The sequence below is a fragment of the Pelodiscus sinensis genome, chromosome 10, assembly GCF_052426305.1.
Source record: "Pelodiscus sinensis isolate ZL-2025 chromosome 10, ASM5242630v1, whole genome shotgun sequence".
NCBI classification, from domain to species: Eukaryota; Metazoa; Chordata; order Testudines; family Trionychidae; genus Pelodiscus; species Pelodiscus sinensis.
Window position 1 is genome coordinate 14,408,164 of NC_143061.1, and position 12,939 is coordinate 14,421,102.

The 12,939-nt window shown below is 41.1% G+C and overlaps 1 protein-coding gene across 3 annotated transcripts in view; it reads right to left on the reverse strand.

Moving 5' to 3' along the window:
• The window catches only part of NAALADL2 (N-acetylated alpha-linked acidic dipeptidase like 2), a 984,106-nt gene that overhangs the window by 908,358 nt on the left and 62,809 nt on the right, over positions 1-12,939 (reverse strand). Inside the window, exons 2-3 of one of the 3 annotated variants that reach the window (XM_075937990.2) lie at positions 11,491-11,553; positions 9,433-9,477 (exon numbers count right to left, since the gene is read on the reverse strand). The exons of 1 other annotated variant lie outside the window; for it this stretch is intronic. The gene's annotated coding sequence lies outside the window, so the exon portion shown is untranslated. The remainder of the gene's footprint in view (positions 1-9,432; positions 9,478-11,490; positions 11,554-12,939) is intronic. One more of the 3 variants, XM_075937986.2, reaches the window with a different exon arrangement.

Consider the following 12,939-nt stretch of genomic DNA (forward strand, 5'->3'; position numbering starts at 1 on the left):
GGTGGGGGTTTGAGATAGAGTTTGGGTGAAGGAGAAGGTTGTGACCTGGGGCAAGGAATTAGGGTTCAGGGTCTAGAAGGAGGTATGAGTGCAGGAGTGGATTCTGACCTGGGGCAATGTGTAGGATGGAGTGCAGGGTTTGAGAGAGAATTGTTATCTGGGGCTGTAGGGGTGCAGAGGGTTTGGGTGGTGACCTGAGATAAGGAGTTGGGGTGCAGAAGGGAGTGGGGTGCCCCAGTCAGGATCTGAGCAGGAGGCACTTAGGCTCTTCCAGTCAGCAGCCCAGTGGGCAGACTCCCTGCTTGCCTCAGCCCTAATGCTCAAAGTGGCTGGCTGCAGTACATTGCTCTCTATGCTGTGCATTGGGTAGAGGGGGAGGCTTTGAATGCTGCCCCTGTCCCCAGCACAACCTTTCAGCCAATGGAAACAGAGATTGTGCTGGGGTGGTGGTGTCAGTATGCAAAGCCTCTCCCTGCCCCAACACACACACATTTAGCACACAGAGGCACATGCTTTCAGTGACCTGGGGCTTCTCCCTGCCTAAGGGACCCGCATCTTTCCTACCCCTGGATTATAGACTAGCTGTGTCAGTCTGGGGACAAGAGCACAGACCACTACACAGAATGTGATCAGCAGAAAACATTACAGTGAGCAGGATGAAGCCTGCTATGTAGGGTTGCTGGCTACACTGTGTGCCTTTACAAGTGTTATCCTATGTAACAGTCAAGGGAATCACTAACCTTTCCAAGCCATAGCAGGTTTCAGTGTGAAACAGAGGGAAATGAATTTTGACAAGGAAGGGAATTAAGGATTTCTTTAAAATAGTCAGTTGTTCTCCTGCTACATGCTAGGATATCCACGGAGCTGGTTTCCAACATGTACTAAGCAAATTTTTTTAAAAGGATGCAAGGAGTTTGAATGAGGCTTAAATCAATGTGATGCAATAAAGCAAGACAATTACAGATACCAACTTACACCAGGATTCGATGATGGCTCACAACTTCCAGTTTATCCTTCTGAGAGGAAACCTTATTGGATGAAGTGACTTTACTAGAATCACTCTGAATCAGCTAAAAATACTAGTATACAGAGTTGTTGACTCGAGTCCCATGACTTGAACTCGAGTCTGACTTAAGTAGCCTAGGAGACTCGACTTGAGACTCTACTCGGGTTCATTGTTTGTGACTTGACTCGACTTGAGACTTGCTAATTTTGTTAAATCGACTTGGTGAAAAAATTGTCCAAAAATGCCAATATTGATGGTTTGTACAAAAGTGACCTGACATTTGGGGAGGGATAGCTCAGTGGCTTGAGCTCTGGCCTGCTAAACCCAGGATTGTGAGTTTAATCCTTGCGGAGGCCATTTGGGGCAAAAATTTGTCAGGGATATTATTTGGTCCTGCTGTGAAGGCAGGGGACTGGACTCAATGACCTTTCAAGGTCCCTTCCAGTTCTAGGAGATAAGCAATCTCCATTAATTTATTTTATTTTTAAATTTATTTATTTTTTAAATTAAAACTTGAGACTCAACTTGGGACTTGACTCGAAAGTGACTTTAGGGATTCGAGACTCAACTTGAGACTTGAGCTGTAGTGACTTGAGACTCTACTTGGACTTGACAATGACGACTTGAAGACAACATTGCTAGTATAACACAGGGGAGGTGGTGGTCCAGATGACTTGAAATGAGATTAAAAAGACCCTTTCATTGGCCCAGGCCAGCAGTAGATGGAACTCATTAGTAATCACTCAGGACACTGTCCAGCGGTCATTCAGCTTTCTCTGAGAAATAAATTGCTGGCCTCGGTCCCATTCCTAGTGATAATAAATACACCACTGCAATTACAGGTTGAACCTTTCCAAACTGGGACTCTCTGGTCTGTCAGGACCACAGATGTTCCTGGACCGGAGAGCCGCAAGGGCCGGAAATCTAGCAGCAGGAGGGCCACTGGCCGGGAGCCCTCCTGGGGTCAGGAGGCTGTGCGGATGGGCAGCAGCGCAAGCAGCAACTTGGAGCCTGGGCGGGAAGGCAGAAGTGGAGTCGACAGCCCTGCCGAAGCTGGGATCTCAGTCAGGCTAGTGACAGTGGAGCCAGCGGCCAGAAGGGGAGTTTGGGAGTGGGAGCTGGCAGCACACGTGGGAGACTGGTGGCTGAGGGAGAGCCCAGATGCAGCAGCAGAGGGGCCTGCATTGCTGCTGGCAGACATGCCCTCAGTGACATTTCCCTAAACCTCTGCCAGAAATTATCTGCATGTAAGAGCCCACTCTACTTACAAGCAAAAACTCACTCTGACTCAGGGCAGGACTGGAACAGGTATGTCTACAGAGAAATCACATGCTTCAGTGTTTCTACTTGTCCCCAACTTTAACATGATCTTTTTATTCTAATCAAGAAAGGGACTGTTTGGATGAGGAGGAAGAAAGAGGATCAAGCCCTCTACTCTCTCACCATCACATGCTGTCAAAATCTGTCCAAGCCCAGCTCCCTTTCCTACACCAAAATATTCCTCTCCCAAATCCCAGACTGGCATCTTCTTTTTCCATTTAAAACCTGAAGACCTCTTTATATTGTTTAATCAAGCTAGATGTAGTTAGATCTTCATCCTGCTCTGGACCACGGACACCTAACACTCAGACACATGGCCCTTTGATTTTGTTAATCTAAATGGCTTTTTTGAAAAATGATTTTCCTCGTAGGACTCTATAGTTATATTAGTTTACAGCGGCTGCCAAAACTCTCAACCATCTGTCACGAAAAATATATTTTTTGTCTTGGCAGAGTCTCTAGTACTCTTCAATCCTCATTCAGCAAAACTGTATTTTCCTCGTATTTCCTTTAAGGCAAGAAGTACACAACATTTTTTTGTCAATTTTAAATTCTAAGATAAATACTTTCACTTCCACTTTGCTTCAACCAAATCATCACTGAGAGACAGTGCAGCCCTTCAGGAATTTTATTACATAAATATGCCATCTAGAAAACCTATATGTTGTTCTACAGGATTATTTTATAGCCCTACAGTATTAGCATGGTGAGCTGTAAATTACTATGCAGTCAGAAAAGATTAATTCATCCCTCTCAGGAATTAATATGCAATACTAAAGGATTATGTTATGGTCCTCTTTAATTACTTATTATGCCCTACAGAAATAGAGATACAACTTTAAAATACCATCACTTTTATGTTTGCAAAATGTTGTTTGCCTTATGTATCATTTTAGTGTGACACATTATGCCACCACAATATTCCTTTGCTTTTTGCAATTCAAGTTTTTAAAGATGGTAAAATTTTACTTACATCTACATACTAAATTAGAGAACGTAACCCGAGTTCTTTTCAAAGTAAGAGCACAGTTTATGGGACTATGGCAATTGACTTCAGCAAGACCAAGATGTCATTCCACTTTTAGAGGGATTATGGTCAGCCATTCTTAATTTTCACTCGGATTTTCAAAGTAGAATAAGGGGTGGTATAGCAAATGGAACCAAAATAATTATTCATGCCCTTTTATATTGCAGTTCAATACTGTATATAGACATTCTTATTTTGGAATAAGGGTGCTCCACTGCAAAATCATTCCCTGTTTGACTCCATTATATTCTCTCAAAATAGGGCACTCTTATTCCAAAATGAGAGCATCTACACGCAAACTAGAACTGAAATAATGAAAGATGTGAATGACATCCCATTTAGTTATTTTGGTTGCATTTACCATGAAGACAAGACCTAAGGGAGTTCCATGCTCAAATCCCATTGAAAAGTTAGTGAAATTTGAGCACCTTTGAAAACCTCATCTTAATTATTTGCATTTGGTTACTAGGGTCCATAGTGGTGAATGCTATCCACATCCAAAGTCAGTCACAGCCCCTGTCTCAAAGAGATAACAATTTAAGAGTCTAAGGCTATGTCTACACTACAAGGTTTTTGCGCAAAAACCGGCAGAGCGTCCACACCTCAAGCGTGTTTTTGCACACACACAAAAAATACAGTAAATCAACAGAGGGCTTTTGCTGGTAGAGTTATTCCTCTTCCCATGAGGAATAACTCCGTTTTGCGCAACAGCTCTTACGCAAAAAGGCATGTATGGGTGCTCTGCAGGGGTTTCTTTCACAAAAAGAGCCTATCAGAAAAAGCACAGGTGCTCTGATGGCCATTCTGTTAATGGTCATTAGAGCTTTCTTGTGCAAGAGCATCCCATGCAGTGTGGACGTTCTCTTGCGCAAAAGCACATCGCTTTTGTGATGCACTTTTGAGGTGTGGATACGCTTTTGCACAAGAAGTTTTTGTGGAAGATCTCTTCCGCAAAAAGCTTCTTGTGCAAAAACCCTGCAGTGTAGACAAAGCCTAAGGGCATGTGTACACTACAGAAGCAAAGCAGCAGCTGTGCCACTAATGCTTCCACTTACACCTCTCTAGATTATCCTGCCAATATGACCATCAAGGTATTCACCACAGATAAGTCCCTTGCCCTTACTCTCAGTTCCCATTTGAATCACTACCTAATTTGGCTTCATTAAGTCGAAGTTTGTATTACCACGTAGAGGCCAGTGTGATAGCACATCCACCCTCTACTTTTTCCTCTTCAGCTTTCAAGAAAATAAATCAAACATTTCTCCATTAAAGTTTCTTCACAGTTTATGCACGGCCATGAATGCCAATCTCTGAGAAGACTGTCAAAAAATGGGACAGAAACACTATACTAGTTGTATCATAAGATTTCACCAATTCAGGAACATATGTGAACTCCCAAAGCACCTGATCAGTCTTACCACTGAGTAACATATACGTTCCAGACTATCTTGCCATCCAGGCAATCTGGATTATGTGACAGATTGTGTCACCAAAAAAATCACACCAAAATTCACATTACTCCCCAGTCCAAGGGATCAGTCACTTAACCAAGGTCAATTATTAGATCTTATACCACAGACAATGCCTAAAGCCAATCCTATAGTAAACTAAAGAAGGCTTTATTAACTAGGGGAAAAGAAATGAGAGAATTATTCACAGGCTGAAGCAGGCATATATATATATATACACACACACACACACACACACACACACACACACACACACACACACACACACACACACACGTGTGAATGGTCCATGGTTCCAGAAAATGACAGCGTTGTAATAATCTGTCAGCACTGAATGTCTTTTAGGGCTAACCCAGGTTGACCCTGGGGATCTCTGCTTCTGTTTTGTAGCTCCAGCCCTGTCAGAGTCTAAATAGCAAAAGAGAGCTGAAACATTTTCTTGTCAGCTATCTTTATTTCTTTCTTCCAGCATTCACAGTGAGGAAACGAGTCCTTTTACATATAGCCTCTCCCTGTGTGTCCCACAATAGCCCACCTAGTTTTGATAGTCCTTCCTGAAATTACCTTTCATAGGATTTAGTATTTTGCACAAGATACGCTTTTTTCTTGTTTGGTAAGTTAAACAGTTTGGAACAATCATGTTACAGCTAGGGCTCGTCTACACTGGCCCCTTTTCCGAAAGGGGCATGTTAATTTCACAGGTCGTAATAGGGAAATCCGTGGGGGATTTAAATATCCCCCGCGGCATTTAAATAAAAATGTCCGCCACTTTTTTCCGGCTTTTAGAAAAGCCAGAAAAGAGCGTCTACACTGGGCTTTTCTGGGCTTTTTTTCCGGAGGATCGGGGCCAGTGTAGACGCTCTTTTCCGGCTTTTCTAAAAGCCGGAAAAAAGCGGCGGACATTTTTATTTAAATGCCGCGGGGGATGTTTAAATCCCCCGCGGATTTCCCTATTACGACCTGTGAAATTAACATGCCCCTTTCGGAAAAGGGGCCAGTGTAGACATAGCACTACAGTACAAACATTTCAGCATTACTTTATACCAAGGGATACAGACATAAGTGGAACTAATACATGTAACAATTTATGTCTAAACACTAAATATATTGTTATAAGTCCAATACCCATCTTAACCATACTAACATATAGATGAGCTATACTGGTTTCCAGCAACAAATTTGTCAGTGCTTAGCTGAGGCCTAACACCTTGGCACAAGCTAGCACCTAATCCGCCAGTATCCCTTCTTTATCTTCCCCTTTTCTACCTTCTTCTCTCATTTCCTTTCTCTTCCCACAATGATGCAAATTCTTCTCCTCAGAAGAGCTGTATTGTTATGCAAGCAAGCAAAATAAAATAAAATCTGTGAATTGGGATAAAGGGACTGGGAGGACAAACAGAAAGGACACACGTTCTAATAATTCTCAGAGGGGAAAAGAAACCTGTTGAATTTTAGAGACAGAAAGGAGAGATGGATTTAAAAAAAAAGTCAAAGAATTTAAGTTTTTGGTTTTTAAATGGTTCCCCTTTCAGCATTTTTACTGCTTTTTAGTACTTTTTTTTCTTCACTCAAAGAAAAAGCTGAACATATTTCACTAGTGGCAAACAGCCTGGATGTTTTGAGTACAAGAGCTAGTCAGAATAAAGGAATTTGAGCAGACAGAAAAATTACCACATACAGCATACACGTTATGTAGCCACAGTAGAATTACTGAAAAATAAACCAACAGGGCTAGATTGTGACTTTAGACACACCCTCTCCAAAGGCTGTGTACGTAAGTTACACCATACCAGGCATGGGCTCAAAAGATACCAAGTCAAAGACCTAATTCTGAGTCACAATTCCATCTCATCTCCCTTCCGGCTTTTAGTTATTTCCTGGTGGCCTACATTAGCAATAAATTACTGTTCCCTATGCATTGGCTTGGCTGCACTGGCCAGTTAGGGGCTAGTAAAAACACAGCTCTTTCACCTTGCCTCTCCTGGTTCATGCCCTGCCTACCTATTCTTGGAGGCCCAAGTGAGAAACTGGGCTTACTACAAATGGATCTGGGTAGCGAGCATAGAGATGGTAGAGACATTTCTTATTCCCTGTGAATCCATTACTCAAGCATAATCCGAGTCAGAAATTAGTCCACAGCAATCATGTTAATGACTGCTTAATGCTAGTGATGGCCACTAGAAGTTCCTTGAGCTGTATAATATTGAGAAATAACTATAACATCTATGCACAAGCACCTGCATCTCAGAAAACTGCATATATGGTGGAGAGAGGAAGCCTATGGAGTTATAAATCAATACCTTAGGGTACGTCTAGACTATAGGCTTTGTCTACAAAGCATCTAGACTACATCCAGTTCTGTCAACAAAGCAAGCCGCTTTGTTGACGTGGAAGTGTAGACACAAAGGACAGTGTGGATGCAATAACGCCTTCTGTCGACAGAACTCTGTGGACAAAAGGCATAATTCCTCATAGAATGAGGTTTACCGCTGTCAACAAAACTGCTGAGTTCTGTCGACATTATGTTGACAGAACTCGGCAGTAGTGTAGATGCAGGTATAGTTTTGTCGACAAAACCCTGTAGGCTCTAGACACACCCTTACAGCCCTCCCCTTTCATTCTCACTGGCTAGGACAATTCTATTTCATGATAATTCAAGGTAATATTGTTTGGCTAAATATCACTATTTTATTAGAAGACTCACATAACAGAAACCGAACTGCTGCTGATTTGCCGAATCATAGTTTGCCAAGATTCTTCTGCCATTCAACACACTACAGAAGAATTGCCTAGATTTCTTTGAGCAAAACTTGTTCACGTTTGTATGTGTTTGTCTAGTTCTATTTGCATAAAAACCATTTTACTATAATGTTAAAAGTCAAATGTTTTCTAGGGCTTGCAATTGACAGTGTGGTACATTATGGTATTTTTATCTCCTCATTTTTTTCCAATTTCCTTAGGTGCTGCAAAGAGAGTCTGATTCATTATATCATTGTACCAACCTTACAATGTCTGATTATTATTTTATCAGACTTAGCACTCGGAGAGATCTTTTCTATCTTTAGTCCTGCTTCACATCTCAGATTTTCTCCTAATTCACAGGTAATGAAAGTAACATTAGACAGCTCACTGCATCAGATTACAAATTTGGTACCATGATTCGATTAGAGCGTCCGGTCTCAGACATTATACGAAGTATCAACACAGAATGTCGATCCAAGAGAAGAGTTTAAACATTTAAGTACTTGAATCAAAAGAGATTAAATTTAAAAAAAAACTAAATATTTTCAAATCTGTTTTACCTACTTAATTTTAATTAATCAAAACCTGTTTCTATTTAACGTAATTCTCTTGGTCTGTGAGAACCCAAACGTACTATCACTGTGCCAGTCCATGAGAATGGGAAACTGAAATCAACTGTAAAAATGATGCTTCTCTTTTAAAACTTATTTAGGAAGTAAGAGATAGGGTTTTTCCCCAGTTTAAACAAACAAGCCTATCTGACATTTTTATACAGATGTGGTATTTCAGAAACAGTAGCATTTTACCGCTTGTATGAACAAAACTAAAAGTAACCAAGTTATTTTCACTAACCAAGGTGAATGAAGCAGAGAAAATAAACACAGCAGCATGAAAATCAAATAGCAAATCAGAAGTCTGATAATGTTTACCCTGCATAATTCAGTCTCCCACTGGACTCAGTAGGAGTTCTAGATATATAAGGAACAGATGACTGGAACATAAGAACAGGTCAGACCAAAAATCCATCTAGCTCAGTATCCTGTCTTCCAATGCCAGATGCCCCAAAGGGAGTGAACAGAACAGGGAATCATCAAGCAATCCCTCTCCTATTTCTCATTCCCAGCCTCTGACAGGCTAGGGACACCCTTCCTACCCATCCTGGCTAATAGCTATTGATAAGATGTAACCTCTATGAATGTATCTAGTTCTTTCTTGAACATCCCAGTCTTTACAGCCTCCTCTGGCCATCCATGCACTGTGTGAATAAAAACTTCCTTTGTTTGTTTTAAACCTATTATAAACCTACCTATTAATTTCATTTGGTGACCACTAGTTCTTATGTTATGGGGAACAAATAAATAACTTTTCCTTATTCAATCTTCCACACTAGTCATGCTTTTATAGACCTCTAACATACCCCCCCTAGTCTCCTCCTCCTTTCTAAGCTGAAAAGTCCAAATCTTTTTAATCTCTCTTCATATGGAACCCATTTCAAACTCCTAATAACTTTTATTGCCCTTCTCTGAACCTTTTCCAATGCCAATATATCTTTTTTGAGATGGGGCAACCACATCTGTATGCAGTATTCAAGATGTGGGCGTCATCGTTCTATATAGCAGCAATAAGATGTTCTCTGTCTTATTCTCTACCCCTTTTTTAATGATTCCTAACATTGTGGCCTTTTTTGACTGCTGCTGTGTACTGAGAGGCTGTTTTCAGAGAACTACCCACAATGACTCCAAGATCTCTCTCGACTAGTCACAGATAAATTATTGTATGTATAGTTGTGATTATTTTTTTTTCAATGTGCATTACTTTATATTTATCAACATTACATTTTATTTGCCATTTTGTGTCCAATCACTTACTTTGGTGAATAGTGGTAGAAATGTAGCTGTGTTAGTCTGGTGCAGCTGAAACAAAAAACAGGACTGTGTTGCACTTTAAAGACTAACAAGATGGTTTAATAGGTGATGAGCTTTCGTGGGCCAGACCCACTTCCTCAGATCAAATAGTGGAAGAAAATTGTCACAACCATATATACCAAAGGATACAATTAAAAAAAAATGAACACACATGAAAAGGACAAATCAAATTTCAGAAAAGAAGGGGGATGAACGGGGGGGGGGGGGGAGGGAGGTAAATGTCTGTGAGCTAATGATATTAGAGGTGATCATTGGGAAAGCTATCTTTGTAATGGGTAAGATAATTAGCATCTGTATTCAAATTTGAGTGTAAAGTGTCGAATTTAAGTATGAATGACAGTTCAGAGGATTCTCTTTGAAGTGAAGTCAAAGTGAGGAGGGGCTCATGGTAAGGGGCTTGAGGTGTGTATGATGCAGGAGCCATCAGGGACTGCACTGGCCACTGGTGACTCTCCAGGGCTGGCTGTGGCTGGGCGGCGGATGGGAAGCTTACCTGCATTCCTGCCTCATGCTGGACCAGAGGTGTTATAGCTGTCCCAAACCCCATCTCTGGCACCTTGCTTCCCATCATGGTCATTACCAGGGCTCGTCAATCTATGTAATCTACTCACCCGTGGCAAGTAGATTACATCACGGAAGAGCCGAGTTCAGGCGATCTGCACATGCAGAGAACGATCTGCACATGCGCAGAACGCCGGACAGCGCGGCTGGCGAGCGGGGCTCGCCGCAGCTCAGCAAGTCCTGGTCATTACATAGTATAACTATCCATGCTAGCAGCCCCCTCCCTTCCTATATTATGAGCAAAGATTGCATTCCAGGAACATTCCACTTTCCTGGCACAACTAAACCCTTTATCTTGGTTTAAGTTATGGTAAGAGGAAGCTGCACACCAAGTGTGGTGATCCTAGCTCTTACTGTTTAGGAGTTCTTGAACAAAGAGACAGACATGCTCACACTCAGACAAACAAAACCTTTCAAATATGGAGCAGAGGGATGATACACACATGTATCTTTACTGAAAGTAAATTTCCAAATAGACGTAAGGTAAGTATATTAATGGGTAATTGTTTATAACCAATGCTACAAACACTTGCTATTGGGTTTTCTGCTTAGCACTTGAAAGTTAATGGGAATACAGTAATAAACTCTCCTCTTGATATTACTGTTACAAACCTGAGTTACTATACATGATTTCCATTGCACTTTACTACCAGAACAACAAACATACAGAAAATACATAAAGCTAGAAAACATATCCACCATTTTAAGGTTACATTTAACTTCTATCATTATAAGCTTATATAGAACCACTACAGAAAAAATCATTAGCAGAATTTCAGTTGATGTCCTTACATAGCAATTTTAGCAAAATACTCTCTGTACTTGATTCCTAGCTGCACAAAATAAAGTGCAAAGAGCAAAGTCGCTAGACATGTAACTGCATTAACATGGCAAGGTTGGCTCAGAGGCTACAGGGGACTGTTTCATTCGTACATTATTCAGGTTTTTACAATAAAAGCCTTTTGAATCAATCATACCCCACCTACCTCTAGAGGCAGAAAACATGTTTGGGAGAGCTCTTCTTTTCCCCTTCACAGATATTTACAAGCAAAGATATGCACAGTGAGAATGTTTTATAGAAAAGTGCACTATGAAAGAAATGGGGATAATATGCAATATCTGAAATTAGAATTGTTAACAATTTAGGAATAGGCCTATAATAAATACCTTTCTAACAAAGAAAAAGTACAGCCATGTGCTTTTTAGGAGGATAGCACTGTTGCTACAATATATAGATCTAAATCATCATCAAAATTGATACATTTCACCAGGGAAGAAACTATAAAACATAACTTATTTTGGTAACATTTTCAAATGTGGATGTACCTCAATGATTTGCACTCTTTGATCACCCACCAGGCAACATTGCCAAAGAGGAGAAAATAACAGTCTTTACCATTGACCCAAAAGTTAATGAAAGGTCACAAACCAAGGTCTTACCCTGGGTCAAATGAAAGAAGCCCAGAACCATCAAAAGCTATTTCCAATGTCTAGCTGAGGAATCTGAAACACAATAACAAAGATAGTTTGTGACAAAGCTGACACACAGTCCTCTAGAAAGAGCAAAATCAATTGTGACATTTTTCATTTATTTGTAAATGCCTCTTTGGCAGTACACTCACTCAAAACGACAGTTGCCTCTTACAGACTGGGGAGGTGATGGTAAAATAGAGGAATCTTGACAGTTACTTTAATGAGATTCTGCATTAGGACTACTCCAACGGTTCCCCCCAACAAGAAGCAAGACCTTCACTTTCAATTTCATATTCCCCTAATTTGGAAAAGTGTTAAACCCTATGAAAAACTGAAATCACCCTTTTTAAAATCAGCCTCAGTATACCATTTCCACCTCAGCTCCATCTCATCTTTCCCTTTATAAGAGGGAATTCCAAAAATACATTTCAGTAAGTATAAAAAGCATAAAACATCTTAAGATTTTGCCCCTCTTGCTCATGTTATGTATTTCTTTACTCAAAGAATGGACAAGCTGAAGAAGAGGACTATAGAAGAGGAAGGAAAAGGTTGAACCTCTCTAGTCCAGAACACTCTGGTCCAGCAACATCCCTGGTCCTACAAAGAACCCCAGGAGCCTGGTGGCCGGAGCTGGCCACAGAGCTGTAGCCTAAGGCTGGTCACGGAGCTCAGTAGCAGTGGCCACAGAGCTGGCCATGAAACTCAACAGCAAAGCAGTTTCCTGGAGCAGCAGAGCTCAGTGGCGGTGGCCCCATGGGTAGCTGCACAGTGCAGCGGTGGCCACGGGGAGCACAGGGATGGTGACCCAGGGGCAGAGAGCCTGGCGGCACAGCCAGGAGGGAAGCCTGACTGGGGCTGCCAATAGACCCCGGGAGAGCCTGGAGTGCATCAGCAAAGGGACTGGAAATGATCTGTCTGGACCGGCAAACAGTCCGGTCTTGAAGATATCAGACCAAGGAGAACCAAACTGTAGTATTCACCATTAGTAAGAATAGCAAAAGCTACTTTGTAATACGTAGTGTCACCATTTCTACTCTAAATACATTATGCGTTAAAAGTGCCAACAGGAAATATTTAGGTTCCTGCCTATTTCAGAAACATTTATAACTCAAGTTGAAACTTAGTGATAAGTAATTGCTCAGAGAATGATTACTTTGGAGGTAAGAGCAGAGAAGGAATCTTGATTTCTGTCACTGACTGCAAAACAATAGGACAAATTTGACAAGATGGAATATTTCTTGCTTTTCGCTTACTCCACCATAGCTTTGGCTTAAGATATTAAATTTATCCAAAACCTACTTTCTGCCATAAATCAAAACAAAGTTGAGATGCTGTGTGGTTACTATATGCTACTGAGGTCTGACCTTGCAGACTTTTCTCACGAGATGTTTCTCTGAAAATAAAAGGACTGCATGA